Source organism: Sitophilus oryzae, unplaced genomic scaffold (genome assembly GCF_002938485.1).
Source record: "Sitophilus oryzae breed Bouriz unplaced genomic scaffold, Soryzae_2.0 scaffold_2008_pilon_pilon, whole genome shotgun sequence".
Classification (NCBI taxonomy): domain Eukaryota; kingdom Metazoa; phylum Arthropoda; class Insecta; order Coleoptera; family Curculionidae; genus Sitophilus; species Sitophilus oryzae.
In genome coordinates this window covers 734,124-754,079 of record NW_022146734.1, presented here as the reverse complement: position 1 = coordinate 754,079, position 19,956 = coordinate 734,124, and the positions used below count along the sequence as shown (strand labels likewise).

The 19,956-nt window shown below is 32.7% G+C and overlaps 1 long non-coding RNA gene across 1 annotated transcript in view; it reads right to left on the bottom strand.

Annotated features, from left to right (window-relative positions):
- Positions 1 to 2,903: 2,903 nt before the first annotated feature.
- LOC115884029 overlaps positions 2,904 to 19,956 on the bottom strand; it is an 84,844-nt gene continuing 67,791 nt past the window's right edge. The window contains exons 2-3 of the long non-coding RNA XR_004050488.1: positions 13,153 to 13,283; positions 2,904 to 2,943 (exon numbers count right to left, since the gene is read on the bottom strand). This is a non-coding gene — a long non-coding RNA (uncharacterized LOC115884029). The remainder of the gene's footprint in view (positions 2,944 to 13,152; positions 13,284 to 19,956) is intronic.

Below are 19,956 nucleotides of genomic sequence, written 5' to 3'. Positions count from 1 at the left end.
ACATCAATAATTATTTTCTGTACAAATGAGTAGCTAAAGTCAAATAATTGTTGCCAAATTAACAATTTGGCGATAGACTAGGTCGCTCGGTCTAGAGGCGGTCTCCAGCACGAGTCAAAGGAGACTAGAGCCACAGAGAAACTGAATAAAAGAGAGACACAATAGATTCTATATTTCTCTATGGCGAAAGCGTTAAGTAGGAGGTCCCGCGAAAATATACACGGTGCTCTCGGGAGATCGACATTCCTTAGTTCGTCTTCTCAACTGCCTTTAAGTTGACGCCTATTTTCGGTATTTATATTATTAAAATATAAATATATAATTAATACAGTGGATAAACGATTTTAGTTAAAGTACCGAAAAATCTGTTAAGAGAACTGAAAAAAAATCTTTAATGGTCACTTTCCGGGCTGTTTAAGATATTAAGGTTTTAATTCAGTTTGATGGAAAGTCTTCAAATTCAAATATATGACTGCCAACCTAATATAAACATTCATTAGTTTCTATAAGTATCTACGTTTATTTTAATAATTGAGAAGCGATCAAACAAAACGAATCCATTTCGAAATATTAGCAAAAAACATGTCGTTATTGGTATAAATGTGTCGTTATTGCGTCTTTTAAACAAAGAAAATTATAATGTACATGAAAGATATTATGATACAGACTTTCTAGACACTGTTTCGCTTTTTTGTCATCATTAACATAAGAATTATTACTCTAATTAAAAAATTATTGATTAATCTCTTTTATCCTAAGTTAAAAATGAAGATTTATTTTTTATAATGTAAAATAGTTTATTTTAATATTACTAGGTAAAATAGCAAATATTTTACGTTTTTATGCAGCATGATGTTTTTTTAATTGTAATACACCTCACCTCGGCAACATAAAGTCGAATATACAGTTTGTTTCGATCCTTGGCAGTTACGTAACTATACGTAAAACATTTTTACGTTGATAAAAACCGTTCTGACAGAACATTGTCACTTTAACCGTTGTCATTTTAACAGAACGTCTGTTTAAAAAAACTAAAGTGTTCTCGAATAATAAATGCTTTTAGATATTTTAAATAGTTCTTTTCTTTGTTCCTTTTGTTTTTTTGCTTCAGACAACGGGAAGAGATATACTTCCCGAAACGTTAGATATTTTTTTTATCTGTTAGGCAAATTTGTTTATTAAAAAACCACTGCTGGCAATTAATTATTAGTCTTCATTTGATCACAGATTATACAGATTATAATCTTTGTTTTTTCTTTATTGATTTTCGTGGTTCCAATTTTCTGAATCGGGCACTAGTTTAGGTGACTAGTTTGCGCATATAGCACGCCCACTTATGGCCTCTAAAATTGTGCACAGCGCCTGATCGGCACAGTTATTAGAGAGATATCGGAAAACCGAATAGCGTCATCCAGTATTTATGCGTACCTTATCATGGTTACGATATGCGCGAGTTAATTTTTAACGCAACATCCTCTAATAACGTTACCGCCTGACGTAATTTGCGGATCAATTACACCAAGTGCTCTTTCTAAATAACCTCTGATAACGTTTAAAAGTTGCTTAAATATTTGATAACCGGAGCCGGCCTGCGAGATCTTTTATTTTAGGTTATGTTTGAATTGTTTTGAATTATTGCTTTAGTTTTATTAGGTAATTTGATATTTAAGTAGCTGGGATTAGTTTTAATTAAATAAATATGGCCCAAAATGTGGATTCCACCTCTTCCAATACTAAAGAACCTATAAAGAGTCTTAGGTTTACAGTAGATGACGACTTAGCCCTTCTAAGAGAATTTGTTGCTTGTTGCCCTAAACCCACTGGCAGACGTTGAACAATAAAGCACTGGAAATAAGCACTTTAGCCCTTTAGTTTTAAAATACCTAGTAAACAAAACAATTTCAAAGTTTTAAATTCAAAGTTAGGTTAAGTTTAAATAGCGGACGCGACGCGATCAGAATTCTTTCCGATCCGATAAATGAAGAAAGTTAATACCACCTCACGTAAAGGAAATTTCACCTGGCCTTATTAACGTCCATGCACGCTATTCGGTTTAGCGATATCTCTCTATTACGCTGTTTATTGTTATTTTACGCGAGTTTATTTTTGCGCACAGGAAATTTGACTCGTTTGCACATCGTCATAAAAAACAATTTTCGTACCACGAATTAAGGACAAGATTTTTATCTGTATACTTATAGGATACCTAATCTGTGGTTTGACTAAAGCAGCAGTGTTTGCAAAATATAATATTTATTTTGTAGATTTTCTTACAGTGGCAAAATACCCTGGTTGGATATGTAACACTTGTAATAACTTTTACCGTCAAAATTTCATTCAAATCGCTAAAAACACTTGAAAAAAAAATAAATAAAAAAAAGACTTTAACCCCCTCTAGCTACGAAAGACGTAGCAGAATCGGACCTAGGTTGATTTAAAAAATACATCTTGTTTTTCGGGAAGAATCTTCTCACGAGAGATGGCATGATTTTTTTTAAACATGCTGTATGTTCTAAAGCTATAAAATCCAAAGAAATGTTAAGATTTTTATTATCGCTATAAATTTTCAAAAGTTGACCCAAAAAGTAACATTTTTATATTTTGTTTCAATCTTAAAAAAATCCTCTTGCTCTGGTTGTATCAGGGTTAATTCAACAATTCGCCTTGGCATCACAAAATATGTAACTCCAGCGTTAACAAATCCACTAGCAAATTTAATCGTGATATCGTGAAGTGTAGCACGTCTGCCAAACTAAAATTGGACACTCCTCAGGAAAATGGATATAAGCGCTAAATATCACGACCATATAATTCTATTGAATATGTACATTTTCGTAAAAATGTGAGCACAGGGCTCATGTTAACGGCCAATCCCGGTTTAAAAAATAGATAATGATTACTTACCGTCACTTGAAGAAGAGCCAACATGTGATCCACTGTCTCCTGTAACAATATATTCTCAATAAATATTTGTTTCTTATTGTATTTGCATATTATATTTTAGATTGGAATCATATTACTTGGTAAAAAAATTTTGTTGCCAATCTTTCTCCACAATATATCTTTAACAATGACACTTTTTTTGATGGACTTTTTGTTAGAGAAGAAGAAAATCATTACTGCCACCAATAACTAAAACTAAAAACAATATTAAATCTATGTCATGTTTCTATTTTCATCTTAATCTAACAGAATACTAAATTACATTATAAATACAGTGTAACAGTGTGTGTAACAAAGACAAAAACATTAAAATCCTTCGGTGAAAAAAGGCGTTATGGTAACCTAAAACAATTATTACAAGGCCTCCCAAAATAGAGCTCAATCAAAATTTTTAATATTATGTTGTTCGGTCTTCTTGTATGGTATTAGTTTTTATCTGAGTACGCTATTATGCAGAGGCACGACGTTAATCCATTATATGTCGAAAAAAAAAGATGGCGTATCTAATTGAAAATATTCTTTCTACATTTTTTGGTGTCCAGGTTTCGTCAACTATTTTTCAGAGGCAATATATTCCACTAATTAAAATTGTTAAGGAATATTAAGTGAATAATATTTGGTTTGGTTTGATTTGGAAAACAATTTGACCTAAGATAAATATAGTTAGGCCTTGTGTAAGCCTTGTATTAATTAGAATTACTTTTTTTCAACTTGGTAGACAATGATTCAATATTGATACAGAATACCTACTGAAATACGATTTTTTTATTCTAGAGAATACGGTTTTTGTGTACAAATTTCAAATCTATGATTACTCTTTTTTGGCATAAATAAATTTAAAGAAAGAAAAGGGTCAGCTGCGTTTTGCGGGAATACACTTTCGTGTGGGCATGCTTCTCATAGATTGTCTATCTCGGATTAAGAATCGGCGGATTGGTTGATGGAAACGGCACCTAAGATTAAGAGTTGTTAAGGGCCGGGACTGGTTGCACTGAAGGGAGAAAATATCCTAAAAGGGAGACCATTATTTCTGCCGAGAAGCAAGGGGAAAGATACCACCTAGCTGCTGAGCCTTTATCCAGGCTCAGAACTCCAAGTTAAGGACATCGAGTTGGCGAGTCATCAACTCGAGGGAGGAGGGTCATGGCATAGCCGTCTGTATTGAAAAAGCCGTGAAATAGGAAATCACGGCAACAAGGCTTGGTGGGCTATCGCGCCACATTAGTTTTAAGGTTATGTATATTTTACCGGCCGGTTGTTGATGCTTTCTTAACTAATAATAATTATAGAACTTATAATATAAAGTGTTATAAACTAAAAAGTGATATATTCCGTTTGGCGAAGTGTTACAAACGTGCTAGTTATAAGTTTTATTAAAAAAACATTCTATATATTCGGTAAAATAATCGTGTTTATGTGTATAATTTGAAGTAATGACGAAAACCTGTTGTGTCCCTGGATGTAAATCCAATTATAAAAGCACTATAAATGCTGGAGAGTAATCTGTATCTACATTTCAGATTCCTAAAACTGATGTATTAAGAGGTAAGTGGTTGAAAGCCATATCACGGGAAAATTGGTCTCCTTCAAAATATTCAGTTGTTTGTGGTTTGCATTTTCCTGTAAGTGATATTATTAGGGAGGACAATTTTCTTTTACCAGATGGTACTTTAAAAAAATTACCTACGAAGAATTCATGAATGAAAGACGAAAGGACGTTATAGATCGACAAGAACATTTAAATGACATTTTTGAAACATCAGATATCTACATAGGTATATAAAATGCTAAGGTTTATCTGTGTCGTCTCTACTGAAGTAACGACTTGCTCTAGAAAGTTGCTTTTTTTACTAAAAGATAGCTAATTGACCCTTCTAAAAACTGTCGTCGCCGGATTTTTGTTTTTCATTTAAGTTGGATTTTACCTTTTAATCTGAAACTAACTAGATGGTCTGAGTTAGAAAATCTGTTAATGGGATACAAGGACCCCTCCTACAATGTTGACCAATCATTCAAATGTTTAATTGAGAAAGGTTTATGTTGCTTAAATGAGGCTTGTAGTAAAATTACTCCAGAAATGTTGGAAGATAGTTCAGAGGATCACAAAACTGGTGTTAATAATAGTAGTGGGAACTATCGAATTAATACTATCGAAACATTCGATAGTTGCAATTCATTCGAATAATTCGATAGCTAGTAAGAAAACATTCGTTGAAAACTATTCGAATAAAAATTATCGAATAGATGCGTCATCTGCCTTGAAATATTGTATTCTAGTAATTCGGCAGCAAAAACCATTCATTTTTAAAATTCATTCATTTATGAAATTCATTTATTGGTCAGGATCGATTATAATAAAATATTAACTGGATTTTAGGTGTCGCCCGGCGACGTAGGTTTCTTTCCGAGATACCCGACAGCGGTCGGTGGCAATGCTAGAAAGAAGCCGGCATCTTTGATTTTTTGCGGAGTCATATAAAGATAAGGACACATTATTTTTTTTATTGGGGTGCTAGTATTTACACAGAAAATACATTATGAAGGGCGCTGTTGCCATATATTGGTATTAGTTGATATTAGCAAAGAATATTATTGTTTGGCTTTAGTTAGTTAGGGATAGTATGTCTATATATTTTGCATTTTTTTTATTAATATTCTGTTGTTACACTGCAATAATACTTGTTATTTTGGATGTAGGAAAATGATTTTTAATGATTTTAAGCAAAGACTGATTTAATAAAAATAATAATAACAGTAATAATTTGTTATACCTATTAACAACAAAATAGCATCACAAATAGTCGTGGCTCAACGATAACCATTTAGTCACGGCGAGGTTGTCACATATGCTTTAGTATACAAATGAATGAATGATTTTATTCGAATAAAACCATTCGATAGTTGAAATCATTCATTCAGTAACCATTCGATAGTCTAATTCATTCGATAATTCCCATCGCTAGTAAATAACATAAATCTTTAATTGACCAATTGAAGTTACTGATTTTAAAGAAAAAACGATATTCACCTGACACTGTAATTATGTCTTTTATGTTATATACAGTTTCCCCTTGCGCATACGATTTATTGCGGGACTATTTCAATTTACCAACAAAGAGATATCTTCAAAATCTTTCGTCAAGTTTTGATGTCGCACCTACTGTGTATTCTAATTTTACTGATAATGACAGAACTGCATGTAATTACTTAAATTATATCTCGGACTCTTTAAAACCTCATGAAAAAGTTGCGGGCCTTTTAATTGATGAAATATATATAAGTAAAAGGTTAGATTATAGGGGGAAAAATTAGTAGGTGTTTCTTCCAACGACAACTCCTTGGCTACAACCATTTTAGCTTTTATGATCTGTTCGGCTTTTGGAAATGTCTGCGAAGTCATAACATTAATTCAAAAATGTGGCTTTACAGTTCTAGACGTAATAACAGATAACCATAGAATAAATCGTTCAATGTTTTCAGATTTAACTAAAAATTCAACTTTCTTTCCTAATCCAGATTATCCTCAAAGTAAAATATTTGTAAGCTACGATTTTGTACACTTATTTAAAAATATTATTAACAATTGGCGAAATTTAAAAAATTTAGATAATACCACAGATAACACATATAATACTTTTATATATCCAAATTTCTTATAATTTTAGCCAGTTTAAATCACTGTCACTAAATATGTAAAGGTATATGGTGAATATCATCGATTGTCATTTCCAAGCTAACATGACGCCGTTTTTTTTCGTTCATTCGGTATAATTAGATTTGATCCATCACTGCTATATTTTTTTGTATATTTTAATTGTGAAGGTACATACTCCGTATTTTATCTTTAATATTTTAACAAAAAATACTTTTACGTAAATATTATTATCTAGAAATAGATCCTTTTTGTTATTACAATCATTCTGGTTAGACAACATTAATTGTACATAAACCCCACAGACAAATGAGAAGTATTTGTAAACGCAGTGGGGTTTTAATAAAAACATTATTATCTATTCATTGTATTTTTCGATTACAGGAATTGCTAAAATATTAACAGGGAAGCGAAGAAATACTTACCGCTCGAGGTTCTATAAATATGTTACCCTTATGTTACTATAGTTTTTTTTCTATTTGTTCTCTTTTTAGGCACTAAATCATTGTTCAAGTCGTTTACGCCTCGAAATTAAAGTAGACCACTATCTAAAATGTGGCAACAGTGCGCGGGGTCCCTGTTCACGGCCCGTTTAGAGTCGGCCGTGGTCATGGTCATGTCCTCATGTCCTCATAATATGCATTGACCTTAAATTCAAGGAGGCAATAGAGAAAAAGGGATATCTATTCTATTATTATTTATTATCTATCTATATTATAGATTCGGGACAACACCGGTATCAGGTCTAAGGAGAGACGAAGTTAAAGAGGTGGAGAAAATGAAATGACAGATCCTCCAGCTTCCACCTCACGGGAACGTCAACCGGAGACAAGCTCCTCGACTGTGAACGGCACGGAGGGCCAAACCCAAATACGTTTAAATAAACTATTAATATATTAATAACTAATAAACTTTATTTTAAACGTATTTGGCCAAACCCCAACCTTAGAAGGGTGTATACCATCAGAGAAAGAACATCTATTGTCAGAGAAGGATGGGAAATACGCTGTCCTTCCTACAACATATATGATTTGTTATAAACTGTATGATGAGTTATAACTCAAGAAAAGGGGACACAAGGTATTTTTAAGGTCGCAGTTATTAACCTCCACACCCACTCATTCTACATGAGCAAAAATGAGAGACATTAAATTCGTTGGTTCACATGCATAATTTGTGCACTGTGCACTACATTATATTATTACTATTATCAGGACAGACCTCTCAACAGTCGAACTAAGGCAACAGGTAAAGTGATAAATGGATAAAAATTATTCTACAAATACAACACTTTATTTCGTTCTTATGCTATATTTTTAAATGTATTAATCAACAGTGATAATTGGAGCAGGTGTCTTGCAGATCATATAAATAATTAATATAATTTCTCAAAAGCACACATTATATTGCCATACTACATTGATGTCATCATCACCATCATCAAAAAATTATATGTAAATCGATAATTTTCTTCAGAAACTATAACCGTTTCATACTCTATCGTATAATTCAATGTCAAAAACGGATTTTTTAGTCGATTTAGCCAAAGTAACACGTAATTTGTTTTTTTTCCCATCGGTGACAAGTGATAGCCCATAGCGTCAAAGCAATTTGAAGCTTATTTAAATGAGTCTGTGGCGGCAGACCGACGCTTTGAAATAATTTGTTTATAGAAAAATTGCTGTGTAATTTTCGACTTATTGAGATAGGTTTTTGTCGCGGAAGATTTTGATTTATTCCTTCAGATTATATCGTTTCTTACTTTAGGCACCGATGCGTTTTTGTCAAAGATTGGGCTTAGCGTTTTTGTTTCTATGTTGATTAATGTAGATAATAACCAATGGGAATTCATTTATGTTTTCAGCTTCATTCATTTATTATCGATAAGAAAAAAATATAAATATTTCTTAGGTTTACAGTTATTATTCTTTAACGGTTATATTGCGATGTTACCATTCTTCTTTATAATTTCTATATTTATACGATAAACTAATGAAATACCTTCGCAATTAACTTGAAATATCATCGCAGACAGGTATTTCTCTTAAGCGCCGTCTACACATAACTTTTTCCCTTATGCCTTATCATCTGTTCAGTCAAAACGTACCTACTAAATAAAACAATGTGAAAAAAAAAACAAACGAAAATTTTGCTTTAACTAAATTAGGCGGACAAGCCTTCTAAAAAACTAATTTATTATAATAAAATTAAATAATAAAAATATTGTAATTATATTCCTGCAAATGAAGTAAAAAGTTTTGTTCTTAAATATCTACTATACATTAAAATTAAAAGAGTTTCGGACTTCCATTGTCTTTATACAGAGAAGACCAGGCTACTAGTAACATAGCAAGTTGCCGGACGTATTTACGCTTACCCGTTTTGCGATCGTACTCGAGAGTCACTGCCGAGTGAGTCACTGCCACTCTTGAGTGTGTTTACAAACCAAAACTAAAAATAAATAAATTCTCTAAACCCAAAAAAAACTATAATATTACTTTAAATAAAAAAAAGTTATAGACCACCTTCTTGTGCTAGACAGAGGCGGTCGTAAAATCCCCGTCTGACATTGGCTAACATATTAGAGCTAATAGTTTGGAAAGCCTCTCGTATTTTTACTTGAAACTGATCCAGATTATTAGCCCTATTATGACCATACACTTTGGATTTTATATAACCCCACAAAAAGAAATCATTGGGAGAAAGATCTGGTGATCTAGAGGGCCACAAAATAGTTCCATATCCACTAATTAAACGGTTGGGAAAAGTATTGTTCAAATATTCTTAAACAATACGGGCATTGTGGGCAGGGCAACCACCTCAGCAATTTGATTACTTGAAAACGTGGGATTTTGATCCGCGGTAGCACAAACGAACACTTGCTTTAACTCCTGTTCTTCATTAATCAACACATCAGGCTTTTTGTGTTTTTGTGGCGATACGCACCCATGTGTTTCAAAATTATTAATAACTCTTGATATAGTAGATAGAGATGGAATTGGCCTGTTTACAAAAGTTTGTGGAAAAATTGTTTGTATATCCCGATACGACCTATTTTGGAAATACCATTTTACAATTTGAATTTTCTCACGAACTTCATAAACATCCATTATTTTACTTAAAAAATAAATTTTACACGAGAACTGTGGCGAGAATCTACGTATTCGTTTTGGCTATTAAAACACGAATAAATACAAATTCTGAAACATTCTTATCACATATCGACCTATTTTTATTTTATCGCATTTTTTCGCCTGCTTTTTATCCGGCGGACGGGTATACGCTAATTCGTCCGGTTCTGCCTATGTTACTACTACGGTGGTCCGGTCTGTATATTTTGCTTACACAACGTTTCGGTCAGAAGTATCACTGACCGTGTGATCAAGTGTGAACACCCGGAAACTTTAGCAGCATATTCTGCAGATAAAAATAAGTAAAAAAGTTCGTATAAATGTATGCCCTAAAATGCTTAGTTTCGGAGATACAGGGTGTAGAAGTTTCATTTTTATTTCGATTTTTTTTTATTTGAATAAAAATTGTCTGGGAGTTTTTTGACATGAAAAATGTGATTTTGATGTCAATATGACTCCTACTTGTAGAGGGCGCCACCTACATATTTTTAACTGGTTTGAAGAGTTATAACTTTTCGTCCGTACCTGTATAAAACTACTAAGTAAAAATATACAGTTACGACGTTTTTTTGCATAAAAAAGGTCTCTTGGTAAAAATCGCTACGCGTAATGGTTCTCCAGTTTTTTTGAATCGAAATTATCAATACCCGTCATCATTGACATAAATTAAACATGTTGACTAAATAGTTATTAGACTGAAATCATAATTTTGAGATGTTTTTGTGCCAAAAGTTCAACATAAACTATTTTATCATCATTCTTTCGCAGAAAAATTTATGACTAATGTAAAAAAATAAATATTTACTAAATTTATTATTTCAGTCAAATAACTACCTACTCAACATTTTTATTTTTTGTCAATAATGACATGTATTGACTATTTCCATTCTGAATATCTTGAGAGCGGTTGCTCGTAGTTATTTTTAACAAAAGAGACATTTTTTACGTAAAAAATCACGAAAATGTATCTTTTTTCACTCAGTAATTTTATACAGGTACTGACGAAAAAAAAGCTTTTATTACTCTTCAAAATAGTTAAAACACATGTATGTGGCGCCACCTACAAATAGGAGTCATATAATATGACATCCAAATCAAATTTCTCATGTCAAGAAATTCACAGACACCAATTTTCATCAAAATATTGACGTTACTTCAGAAATTATTTGGAACAAATCGAAATAAAAATGAAAAAACTACACCCTGTATCTCCGAAACTAAGCATTCTACGACATACATTTATACCAACTTTTTTACTTATTTTTATCTGCAGAATATGCTGCCGAAGTTTCCGGAATACTACAGTTCGGACCACCCTGTACATTAATTGATTTTCAGATTCTGGGAAAAAAATAAAGGTGAGATTTATTAGAGAAGTATATGACTAAAATGTAAGGTTTTTGACATAATATTTAACATTTTCTAAAAATAAAGTACAATTTTTTAAATTACAATAAAAGCTACCTAAATTGGAATTTACCCGGTATAACCTAATATGTAGTTAAAATAACTATTGTACTTTAAATCAAATTAAAAATTGACCCAAAATGTTATACAGGGTGAGACAAAATTAATATTAAACATTGGTCACCTCTAAAAGCAAGTTAGGTACTCTTTTATTTTAAATGGAACATCCAGTATATTATTCCGATATTTCAATGGGGAATTCATGTCTTTTCAAAATACTATTGAGTTTTTCATTATTATGATTTAGTGTCCGTAGATCTTTAATATTTGATAAAATCTAGGTGGCTGTGATATGTTATTAGCTCACGTTACTTCAATATAGCTGTCAATTAGTCCAACTTTAACAACTAGTATCTTGGATGATGACATGTACAGGGGGGATAGACGAAAACTAATATCTGGTGTCTGGAGCTCAATTTTTATCAAAAATATTATGGTGAAAACCGCACATCGATATCTGTTACCGTTTCGGAGTGGGGGGTGTTTTTCAAAACGTGGTTCATAATTTTTGTAAAATTAATAATTTAAGAATTATCAACAGAAAATTTGTTTTTTTATATGGGACACCCTATATATTTTCAATTCTCTGAAAAGAATTTAAAATTACCTTTCCAAAAATATAGCATACTTGATATTATGCTCGATTCCTCTTCGAGATATAGAGTTTTTAAAAATTCGTCTACTTTGAGTAAGTAGACTTTGAAGGGCACTGGCTGTAAAGCAAAAAAAATCTAGCTGTGAGCAGCAATTGAACGAAAATAGAATTTGCGTGATGATAGATGCAGAATTTTATAATAATTTAAACTAGATGATTTGTTAAAAATGCACATTTTTGAAAAACACCCCGTAACTCCGAAACGGTAACAGATATGGATGCGCGTTCACCAATATGTTTTTGATAAAAATTGAGCTCCAAACACCGATATTAGTTTTTGCTTATATCCTATAGATAAAGATGTTTTCCTTTAAAAGCGGCCAATTTGATTATTGCTTTTTTCGGTCAAATTTCTGTTTTGGGTAAAATGTTCTTAGGGGAAGATGTTCTTCAGATGGAAGTCCATCAACGTTAAAACGTTATGTGTAGACGGGGCTTTACAAGAGCGAATCATAATTTTACCCTGAGATATTTTTACGATCCAAACTTATATACGGTGTAGTAAAACAGAACATTATTCTTTAATAATTTAGCGTGTGCCGTAATTTCTCTCCCGGCTTTTATAGTACAGTATGAGTTACGGAAAATTGGTCCTATACACAACGGCTTGATTAAAATTAATCGATCAATAAGAGACCGATTGTAAATTGATTAAATTGATCGCCGGTCGGGTGGAGTATTATCGAGATTACCTTTCGGTAATGTATGGGTTTTGGTGATGGTATTCCTTACGGATTTGGGCTTTATTATAGAGCGGCTCGAATGGGTACGGGCCGATTAATGTAATAAACGTTTTTATTTTTCAGAAATAAAGATATTACAGTTTTGAGAAATAAAATATTTAAAGTTTAAGTTAAACTTAAAAATTGACTACACTAGATTCTACCTAACAAACTCTACGGGACTCAGTTTTCACATTTTCGTTACATAAGATAACCAAGATACAAAGGGGGTCGGAAATGTAATATTTTCAAATTTGCTCTGTATTACAGAAAGCAAAGGGACAAGGACAAATTTGTGTGTAGCATATTTAGTTTCATAAAAAAGTAGCATAGTGGAAACCGCATCGTTCTATCTCTACTCATAAACTAGAAACACGATATAATACACGAAAATGGGACACCCTATACTGGTATATAATGTGATATTTTCCAAATTTTAGAGTCAGTAGTGACATTAATCTAGTCTCATTGGTTCATTTTTCTATTTTAAATAAACTCTTAACCTTCTTAACCTTCGGATACTTAAAAAACGAAAGGACGAGGAACAAAATTAAATAAAAAGTGAAGTAAAAAAGTACTTACGCTTCTTTTTATGGTCCTGGTCTTGCTGATGCATGGCGCCAGTGTGATCCAGCATCATGGAGTGCCCCAGGTGTCCGCCGTGACCCCCTGGCTGGCACTCCATCGTAATCATGCTATTATCAATGATTAAACTGAAACAGAAGAGAAGAATGTTAATGCTAATTAAACGCCAGTATTAAGTTTCAGCTGTACATTAATTATTTTTAGAGGCTTACAAATACTTATACACTTTACTACAAATTTTAAATAATATACAGATGTTCTTAGTTTATTTTAGTTTATAGGAAAATATTGTTGTATAATTACATTATTATGATGGCTTTGTAAATTTGAGAAAGTCATTGAAAATGTGTAAACACACTTCGACTGAATATAAAAAAATATTTCTGGGACTTCAACCGATTCATTAATTATAGAAGTTGTAGATGATATTCAATTTGAAGAGAAGTACAGGGTGGGTCAAATTCGACGCTTTTAAATGGAAACACCCTTTTCTATAAGAGATAGACGAAAACTAATATCGGTGTCTGGAGCTCAATTTTCATAAAAAACGTGATGGTGAAAACCGCACATCAATATCTGTTACCGTTTCGGAGTTACGGGGTGTTTTTCAAAAATGTGCATTTTTAACAAATCGCTGTAACTTTTTTGCTTTGGAAAATTTTGTATTTCTATGAAAACATTTCCAAAGCACCTTTTTACGTAGAATTTAATGGTTTAAGTATAATTTTTTTAAAATTAATAATTTAAAAGTTATCAACAGAATAATTGATTTTTTATTTGGGATACTCTCTATATTTTTAATTAACTGAAAAGAATTTAAAATTTCCTTTCCAAAAATATAGCACACTTGATATTTTGTTATAATCCCCTTCGAAATACAGAATTTTTAAAAGTTCGCCACTTTTAATTAGTAGGCTTTGGACCCCTAACTGATGCTATGCCCTTAATGGAACTCGAAAACATATTTTTCCAGCAAGACTACGCACCGCCTCTAAACGCTGAAGTTATCAGCAAATTTTTGCAGCCAATTTCAAGATCCCAGCCGTTGCTTAGTGCCCATGGACCATGGATCTAATCCTATGAATATATTTGCGGAAGAATAAAGGTTCCTTATTATTCCGTATAATCTAGACAAGAATTAGAAATACTTAGGAGTTATAAGATGTTATCTTTCACCCCTACTGAGTTAATGAATTCCGCGAGAAATGTTCAAATACTGCCCCGTCTGTCCATAAACAGAAGACGGTTGATATGTCGAACACCTGTAGCAAAATCTCATGTCTTGGTTTGCTATTTATTTTTATTGTTATTAGATATAGTTTAAATGTGTTGATGTTGGTTAAATATATTTTAAATTGTTATAAAATTCTGCATCTCTCATAGCAAATATTATTTTCGTTTTAACTGATACTCACAGCTAGAATTTTTTTGCATTACAGCCGGTGCCGTTGAAAGCCTACTTATTTAAAGCGGGCGAATTTTTATATACTCTATATCTCGAAGAGGAATAGAGCAAAATATCAAGTGTTTTATATTTTTAGAAAGGTAATTTTAAATTATTTTCAATAAATTAAAAATATACAGGGTGTCCCATATAAAAAATCAAAATTTTTGTTGATAATTTTTAAATTATTAATTCTAAAAAAAATATACTTAAACCATTAAGTTCTACGTAAAAAGGTGCTTTGGAAATGTTTTCATAAAAATACAAAATTTCACATATCAAAAAAGTTACAGCGATTTGTTAAAAATGCATATTTTTGAAAAACACCCCGTAACTCCGAAACGGTAACAGGTATCGATATGAGGTTTTCACCATCATGTTTTTGACAAAAATTGAGCTCCAGACACCGATATTAGTTTTTGTCTATCTCCTATAGAAAAGGGTGTTTCCATTTAAAAGCGTCGAATTTGACCCACCCTGTACATTCTTAAGTACTCTATTTAATTGAAAATCGAAATAATAGTAATGAGTGTAGAATAAGTGGGAGGGAGGTTAATCACTGCGATCTTAAAGATCTATTGTGTCCTCTTTTCTTGAGTTCCTCCTCCGAGGGTAAACACCCTTCCATAGTTGAGGTTTGGCCCTCAGTGCCCTTCACAGTCGCAGATCTTGTCTCCGGCTCAGGCACCTGTGAGGTGGAGGCTAGAGGGTCTGTCTCCATTTTCTCCACCTCTTTAACTTGGTCTCTCCTTAGACCTGATACCGGTGTTGTCCCGAATCTTTAATAGAGGATATATCCTTCTTTCTCTATTGCCTCCTTGGATTTGAGGTCCATTTATATTGTGAGGACCTGACCATGATCCTTCTCCTCCGAATTGATGACTCGCCAACTTGATGTCCTTGCATTGGAGTTCTGAGCCTGCATAAGGCTCAGCAGGTAGGTGGTGTCTTCCCCCTTGCTCCTCGGCAGAAAGACACTTTTGGGATGTTTAATAATAGTAATAACAGATAATAATTATAATCATAATGAGACTCGGCTTTTTTGCTTTGTATTTTATTGTAAAAATAACTTAAATTAAATTTTGAATTTATTTAAAAATATTATGTCGGGCCTTTAAAAACGGAAGAGAATCAAACATAAACAGCCAAAGTACTATCTCAAATCCAGGTATAAGTAGATATATTAATCCTTTAACTAAACGTTTTCCTTTAAAGTACACGAACAATTTCACTTTTGTTCGGCATAAATCTAAAAAAGTAGCAACTTCTTCGACGGCATCACCGGTGAAAAAGCCATTAAGGTCGTTAGAAAAGATAAAATGTGAGATGGAACTTCTCTAATTATCTAATTGAAAAAGACGTAAACTATGGTTCGCAGCGCGTGCGGCAGATGGCGAGCGCGCGCCCGAGCCACATTTAAAACTACCTGGCGTCGATCCGTTCCATGGGAGACTTGTACCGTCGATGTCAGCGAGGCTCTATGTCATTTCTGGTGACAGATTTAGTGTGACAGCGCCGTGAGCTCACTATTTAGCTTTGCCTTTTTTCTATCTCGAGAGAGCTTGCAGAGGAAAACGTTTTATACATCCGCGTCTTAATTTTCTTCTGTCTAGGTATTTTTCGTTGAAGTCAAAGTTTTATCATACAGATATCGCTATTTCCATAGTTGTCAAAAATCTCGTTTTGTGTTTTGTCTAAGATTTTTTTTTATATTCAGGCAACGGTCCAGCTATGTCAGAACACCGGTTTCCGATAGATCACAAGTGACGTTAGACGATGCGAGTAGATGGACGGAAAACTTTGTCGTGATCTTCCATAGCAAAAGTGTAAAATGTTATTCGTGTCGGCACCAGGCTGTATGAAATCGGATATCTCGTAAGAATCGGTTTAGACACTCGCCAAGTCTGTAGGTCATTGACAATGATATGGCTGAGGACCGCGGTTCGGACTCCGCGTTAGCAAAGTAGGCCATGTCCAGATTAGTCTAAGTAGCCAAAAGAAGACCTTAACTTAAAATATTTTTTCTACAAACGTCAGTAAAAATGTAATTTTTAACGCATGCTGTCAGTGCCTAAAATGTGACATTATGTCACTGATGGTAAAAGTCACTTACTTTTAGCACTGGTGCTAAAAGTAAGTCACGTGATTTACTTATAACACTGAAGCGATAATTGAAAAAAAAAAGAAATCGTACTGATCCTTGGACTTGCTGGGTAATATATCAAAAGTAATAATTCTATTAGCCGCTTCTTCAATTTCTGCTGAGGAACACTCAGTTTCTTGATTACTTTCCATCATTTTACAAGAATTGAGGCACAAATTTGACATTGAGAGTTGACAACAAATGATCGAATGTTTGGAACAGAGAGAACATTAATAACTTTGAATAAGAAGACTAAGGAAGGAGCATAATGCTATCCATGTATTCATGCATGGTGGGCGGAAAAGGCACCATAAAAGCTCTCTAGAATGGGGATCCTTGACAGTTCTGTTTGACGATTCATTTGACACATTTGAATTTGATTTGAAATTTTGTGGATTTGTCAGTCTTTATGGAGCTTATTTTATGTTATTTATTATTTATTCTACTACTGATAGTTGTATAAAGGTAGTAAATCTAGATGGAAATTGTGGCCGAACTTAAATTAACAGTGACACTATCGCGATTTATCGAAAAAGACTCTAAAATAGTTGGTTGTGTAGCGTGCGGTAGATCTCGGCAAAAATTGAGTGAAATAATGGAACAACTTTTCGCTAGTAAGTGACTATATAATATACATACGTGTAGCAAACCGATCATTTATGAAATTCACTTAAATTAACTAAATTATATATTTTTCTTGCATTTTAGCTTTTATTTATTACTTGTCAAAGATTAGATGTCAAAGAATTTAGATACGTTAGTTTGACTCAGGGGGGTGACAGTAAACCGGAAAATTGGAAACAGTTCTGGCGCGGTCCTACCCAGGCAGAAAGCATGGCCTTCTAGACTGTCCTAGACAAAAATCTGAATATTTCTATATGATTTCTGTCAATTTCTGCTACGGAACATTTTTATGCACGTCGGCGTCCTGTTCTTTTGTCTTTTATCTGTGTGTCAGCGTCAGCTCCCGAGGCCTCTGGCAAGGTGGGGCACCATTTTAATTTTTGCCGTTTAGATTTGATTGGAAGTTTGTTTCTGATATTTCGGCTGAAATTTATAAGTACAAAGATGTTTTTTGGTATAAAGTTCCTTGTTAACACTTTAATAAAGTATATATGATATTAATTACATGAAGAAAATTATGAAATCGACGTTTCTGCGTGTAGTAGGTATGGGCCATATTATATGTAAAAATAGATAATATGTTAACTGTTTTTATATTTTTTTAGCTTTAAACCCAAGGATCTTGGGATATTCTTTGCCAAGGATTTTTCCGTATCTCTACTTTAAAGACTGATCGGTGATTTGAAAGCAATTGAAAGCAAGTTATACAAGGTAAATTATGATTATTGAACTATTATTAGCCTATATTAATTTTCTACAAGATTTACAGAAATGCGTAATTACACATCATATAGGTACCTATTATGTATTTTCATAGCAATAATGCTATAAATCTATGTATGTAGATTATTTTTAAAATACAAATGAGGTATTAGATGTATATGTATTATATTTTTTATTAATTTTATTTTCATTCAAGTCCTGTTTGATTTAATTCACAAAAGTCTTATGTACCTATATTTATGTTTTTACATATTTTTTGATTCCAGGTTTTGTGTGGGTTCCGGTTGCCTTTTTTCCTGCTTCCAGTTATTTAGTTTTATGCCCGTGAAGCTGTGAAAACATTTATTTATCTTCAAGTTTCTGTAAGTCAATGCACTGTTACTTTACTAATTCAGTTTAACACAGCATCTCTGATATTATTTAAATATTTGATATTGATACAGTAGTTTATTGGATTATAGCTCTTTAATTGTGTTGATTTGCATATTTACATTGCTCTAAATTCCAAATAAATATTTTTGAGTAATTTTGTTGTATTATTTACTACTAGAAAGAGTAAAAAGTATATTAACCCTCATTTAAACCTCCTGAACAGCCCGCCATTAAAAACCGGAAACGGAAATAAATTTCATAAAATTGAAATTGTCATGTCTATGTCATGTCAAATGTCCCAGCCGCCATATCTGAAAATTAGTTACCCAGGCAGCCACGCTGTTTCCATAATTTAACATTGACTTGACACTTCTTCTTGTATTTATTATTTTATGGTTTGACTTACCTGCTTCAGTAGCGTATCGGATGTTTGTGTTAATAAATACTTATTATAACTTATCTATTTTTATTAGAATTATATATTTTTATAACAATTTTCATAACTACCAACATTTATTCACAACGTAAAATAAAACAACAAATTATTGAGTCTACCCCACGTCTACCCTACATCATAGTTTTACATTTTTTAAATAAAATTAGAACGACACTCATAAACCGGAATTTAAGTCGGCCATATTTGAGGCCCATCGCGGTGTGCCTAAGATTTTTGATATGCTCCTTCCTTAGTCTTCTTATTCAAAGATTAATAACTAAAGTGAGAGAGACCGATCAACGATAATTTTTGAAGACTGTGTTAGTGGCGCGGCCTTTGGCGTCTAATCCGAACTATGAGCGCATTATCGATATAGTAGGTTGCATTCATACCTATATACTGGCGCCAAAAATTTAAAATTTGTGTATTAGGAACCGAATCTCAATCTTTCAAGTTTATAATAAGAAATCTTCGTAGTTTTTTTAGATTATTTTCTTGTCAACGAAAATTTATTATTAGACTTTAAATCATTAAAACCTATAAATAAAATACAGTGTAGGAACATAATAATTTATTTAACTTAGTTTGGTTTTCAGTTTTTGCAGAATTCATTTACCAGGTCTTTTATGGGTTGTGGATTGTCATGCCTTTTCTTGAACTAAAAATAAATAAGTACTATTTTTCATTAAGGTTTAATTTTACATGCTTACCAGTTTAGGTAATCCGTTTCTGTACATGTCGTAGTGGAGCCCATACTCCTTGCCATAGTCCAACTCAAGGCTGCAATCTTCAATATCTTTTTTATCTAACTTGGTTGGGAGTAAACAGGGAAGCACGGTTGGGAGCTCGCACAGAGTATCAGTAGGTATCCTATTATTCAATGTTTTTGATAGTCTTTATTTTATAACAAGAACCTATCAGTTGAAAGAATAATTTGTATTACTGGTCATAATACCAGGTATAATACCTAGCCGTTCCATAGGTATCAGAAAAGAATTTGATGTTTCACTTTTACAATCGGATTCGTCCCATAGGTTATGCTTACCTATGTAATTTAGC